The sequence below is a fragment of the Sphaeramia orbicularis genome, chromosome 24, assembly GCF_902148855.1.
Source record: "Sphaeramia orbicularis chromosome 24, fSphaOr1.1, whole genome shotgun sequence".
Classification (NCBI taxonomy): Eukaryota; Metazoa; Chordata; class Actinopteri; order Kurtiformes; family Apogonidae; genus Sphaeramia; species Sphaeramia orbicularis.
The window spans coordinates 29853253-29858252 of NC_043979.1; the positions used below are offsets into that span (position 1 = coordinate 29853253).

Consider the following 5000-nt stretch of genomic DNA (forward strand, 5'->3'; position numbering starts at 1 on the left):
GAGCTAGTTCTTAAAACTAGTTCAGTAGGAGGATCCCTTTTTCTGCACAGAGGAAATATAAATGAATAATTAGGAGTCCTATTCATGAGTAATTAGTACGTGCGGTTGCCGTTTTACACTTGAGGACAAATTTGTTAACATTTACACTTTTTTGTCATTGTTATTAAATCAAATACTAGATTGCAGGAAACTAACCCAATGATTTTTGTCAGTTTTTCTTGATCTTAAGACATTTTGGCATTCTCTTTTTGCTTCTAAAATGTGACTTTCCTTCCAGTTATATTTCACTTTATCTCATTTTTATCTTCCATGTCTTCGCCTTAAAGTCTGCAGTTTATTTTTTTTTACATTTGTGATAGTTGATCTTTGGTATCAGATAATTTGACCTGGAAAACTGACACTTATCCACTGCTGCATTTATGTTTGTCTCTTTTTGACAAGACTCAGCTGCCTTAACGCTTCTTCTCAATATTTTACTTCACACTATGACTCTCTTCCATATATATCAAGTCTCCCTTCGCACTGTTTGACATTGTTGCAAGACACTGTAATACTACCATCAGTGCTTGTAAATCAAACCCAACCCTGCAGTGTGTTCCCTGTAGAACGGCTGTAATTAATTGAGGTAATCCAGCTAGGTTAAGTGTGGTCTTTTAAACACCTTGTGACTGTTTTGTCTGAATAGAGTGCATTGAAGTACATCAGTAGACTCTGGAGGCGGTTATTAAAATGCAGTGGTTCTCTCCAGAGCCGAAGGGTTTTTAGAGCTGGTGAACACTGGGCCATCTGATTAGTACTTGCTGCAGAGAAGGATGGAGCACATGAATGGAAGCATGGTCATAACTGATTTTGCATAAGACAGTTTTATAATGTAGACGTATGGAGGTATTGATAACTACTGTATGTTTGGTTTTGTTTTTTGGGTTATTTGTTAAGTCTCTTGGCCCATTCGCTATCCTTGTTACTGTATAAAGGAAGTGATATATTGCTTTTCCTGGTCTAAAAGCAGCTCTGAATTTCTCATTTTTGTCATTTTTCCTTCTCATCAGCTGACTCGACGGGCACCCATTCCCTGTATACAACGCATAAGGATTATGAGATCATTTCCATGTGTCGACCATGCTTCCCTACACACCAAATAATAAACAACAGGTATGATAATGAACAGATTAGAGTTGTAACTTAAAGATGTGTTTGTGCTAATCAACAAATTACAGTGTTTATTTTATAAATTAAGTTAAAGGAGGAACTGTCTACATTATGCACTGTTCAAGTTTTAGGGTTTACATTTACAATTTACATATTAATTTAAGTTCATTTATATGCATATGCTATGTGTTTTTTTTTTAATTGTATTTTTATTTGTATGTTATATGAAAAACTAAATCATGTTATCTAGGGGATGGAAATCGAGAACTGGTTCTTTTTGTGAACTGGTTTCCAGTAGTTCAATTCCTTGGAATTGTTTGCCTGCCTGCTTAATGATTCTGTTTATCGATTCTGCCTTTGTTGCGCATGCATGATGACGTCATACGTACACTATGTTGTTTTGGTTTAGAACATAGCCAACATGGTGTTGATGCAGAAAAGCTCCAAAGAATGGCTAGATTTCACGTAAAAAAATGACAACCAGAGCCACTTGTAACACTTGAGAAGCTCCCATTTCTTCAACGGGGGGGGGGGGGGGGGGGGGGTTACCTCCAGTATGCTCAAACATTTGTCCACACAGCATGCAATTCATTTGGAATAATGTCACATGTTTGATACGCTACTTAGAATCTAGCGGTAGAGTGAACACCAGGGTGTCATCCGGGCCCGGTTCTGGGGGGGGGGGGTGTCCTGCCCCCTCAATAAAACTTTCTAAAGGTAGGGAAAAGAAAATGAGGTGCACAACAGTGACAGACATGAGGAATTAGTAAGTGTCTTAAGTTTCATTTTCACTTTCACTTTGGTGTATGTTGCCCCCCCCCCCCCCCCCAAAACCAGGTCTGGTGTCATCTGTTATTATTTGTGCATACTGTATATGTTATATTTCTGTGCAGAGATGGGAATAACAGACAGTTAATGCAAACAAACCTGTTTGTACTCTTTTATTCCTTCACCCAATGAGAATCAATAAGAGAATCAATAAGGAATTGGATCGATAAGCAAAATTGATAATGGAATTGGAATTGTTAAATTCTTATCAATTCCCATCCCTACTGTTATCTTACTTGTCTCTATGAATGATGTATACTGAGGCTTCATGCGTTCGTAGCCTTCAGGCTCAACCTCACTGAATTTTCTCCTGCTTTTCCAGTTGCTGCGGAAGCGTCACATCGGGAATGATATCGTCACGATTGTGTTCCAAGAACCCGGTGCTCTCCCTTTCACTCCCAAAACATTCGTTCACACTTCCAGCATGTGTTTGTCCTTGTTGCGAGCTCATAATCACTGCTCGGAAAACGCCTCCTACAGGTGAGACACACAAACGCCACATATAGGAGACAAGTACGTGCATTTAATTTATAAACGTTTGGCGTTTTATCTTTGACGTTAGTAGATGGGTGGTGTGTAGGTGCCCTGTAGTGAGCTTTTAAACTGAAGAATCAGACCACTGCAGATCAGTTGATTATTTTTTTGAGTTGTCAAGGAATGAGGTTTTTTCCCTATTGAATTACTTTCCATTATTACTAAAATACTGTCGCTCTTATGTGTCGTCTGAAAAGTTATGCATCTCTCACTGCTTTTGTCGTCCCATCTCTTTATCATAGAGTGGCTTTTAATGTTGAGAGTCCTCTACAGCTCACCACATTGTCAAAATTCATAGCGTAAAATACATGTGCCAGCCCAGACTCATTTTTAAGAAATATGATCATTCTGGTCAGCTGTGAAGGACACGTCGTTCTCTGTTTACTCTCGCCTCTGCCATGTTATCTACTTTTCTGTCATTCCCTTCTTATCTTCCAGCTCTATATGACTTGTCCTCCCTCTCTTACTAATGGCTGTTTTAATTGCTGTCTGAGCACATTGTGTGAGGGTCTTCAATTGTCCCCCATGGGGCTGCTTCATTACAGGGCAACAACAAACACAAATACTATGTACACAAGCCTTGTGTGATTCGCAAATGTTCTCCCAAGTCAATGCCAATTTCCCCACCAACTTCCGTGGCTAAACATCAGGTTTCAGAAATGGAATAAGATTCACAGTCACCACAGGGAATACGAGTACGTGTCAGAATATATGAAATAAAAATGACCCAGATGCTTTGAAGCGTTAGGTACTGTATGTTGTTTTTCTTTTAAGATTCCCCTCAGGCCTCCACAGGACATTCACAAACACAGGCCAGTGAAATGTAACGTGCTCTATTGTTCCACATAGCGTTCCTCCACCTTCTAATGAGCGTCACTTTTGGTGGTCGGAGTTATACCAACTGCTTCAAAGATGCTATTTCAGGGTTGACTTGAAGGCTCTCTGAGAATAACAGCACTGCCCACTCTGATGCTATTATAGTTTCTTTGATTGAGAAAGAGAGATATTTGAAAGAGACAGTACTGGGATTGTTTTGTAATGAGAAACGAGGGTTAACAGTGGATTTGTTACTAGAAGAAAGTACTTGATATTACTTAAATCAGGTGCACTAATGCCAAATCTGAAATCAGAATTTCTCCAGCACATCAGGGTTTTGAGTTATGCACAAGTTAATATATACACATTAGCAGCTTATCACACCATTGTTTTAATTCTAAGGAAAGGAAAGAAACATTTGATTGCAGTCCAAAGTGATGTAAACCCAAAAGCCAGAATTTCCATTGGATCTCAGATTGGGACAACTCATTGGTGATCCCATATTCCCCTCAAAGTAGGGGCGAGCGATATGGCAAAAATATTATTTCAGGATTTAAAAAATATATATATCGTGATCTCGATTTTATGGCGATTCTTAACATTGATCTTTGAGACTAATTTGCCAGTTTCTGAACAGTGCAACCAAATAATTTCCCTTTGTTAGTGATCCTCAACCGGGGGGGGGGGGGGGGGGCGCTCACGGGGGGCTCAAGCACAGGACAGGAGGGGGGAAAAAATCACTAGCTATTTAGTACAAAGGAGGAGCTGGAGAAGTATTTACAGCTGGGCAGCTCGAACGGTGGGTCAACTACTTAAAAGGAGTGCTATTTTGCTTTTTTAAATGGGAATTCTGCATTTTAAACCATTTCCCTGTGGTCTACCTAAACTGTAAATGCTATGCTTGGCCCTGAATTCTTCATTAGTTCAACTCCACAGGTCCATCTTCAACCCTATTTCTGAGTAATAACACCAGAAAGGTTGTTTTAGCGCTGGCCCTTTAAATCCAAATAAGCCTCTTTATGCCCCACCCCCTCCAGGTTGTTGGCTGTGCTGCTCTGTCCCGTTCAACCAACAACTAACGCTTTAGCTAAGTGGCTGGAAGTTTGGACATATTTTCCCTTTTTACTACAACCGCTGCTGCTGATAACCAATTATGGCGTACTCGGAGAAATGTTCGCCGGAAGTCTTGACTTTATATGTGGAAATGTCATGACGTAACTACTTGTACATGTAACAAATTAAGCAGGAATTAAAATGGGTTGTAGAAATCCACTCAATTTTTGCCAAAATGAATATAAAGGCAGCTTTGCAGCACCTGGAGGGTTCAAATTCAAACTTTTTGAACTATTAGGGTCCAAATACACAAATAAATGTACCAAGACTAATAAAAGTGGGTTTAGCAAAATATGACCCTTTTAAGCAGGTGCTGTGAACCCCTTGTTTTGAACTTGTTTTGAAGGGAATCATATCTTTTGCCAGGTAAAGGTCACTGCTTCCTTACCTCTTTCCACCATCTTGCTACTCCTATCATAAACAGTGCCTTTACTAATGCTTTGCGTTAAAGTTGTTTGCTGTTGGACGCCCCACCCACCCACCACTCATCGGACCTCAATCTGGACTTCAACACATAATTCTTTCAAGTAACGCCTGACGCGACCTGTATGTGGAGGACG

The 5000-nt window shown here is 39.9% G+C and overlaps 1 pseudogene; it reads left to right on the plus strand.

The window, feature by feature from the left end:
- Window positions 1-5000, plus strand: part of LOC115414739 (signal-induced proliferation-associated 1-like protein 1) — a 55847-nt pseudogene that overhangs the window by 9525 nt on the left and 41322 nt on the right.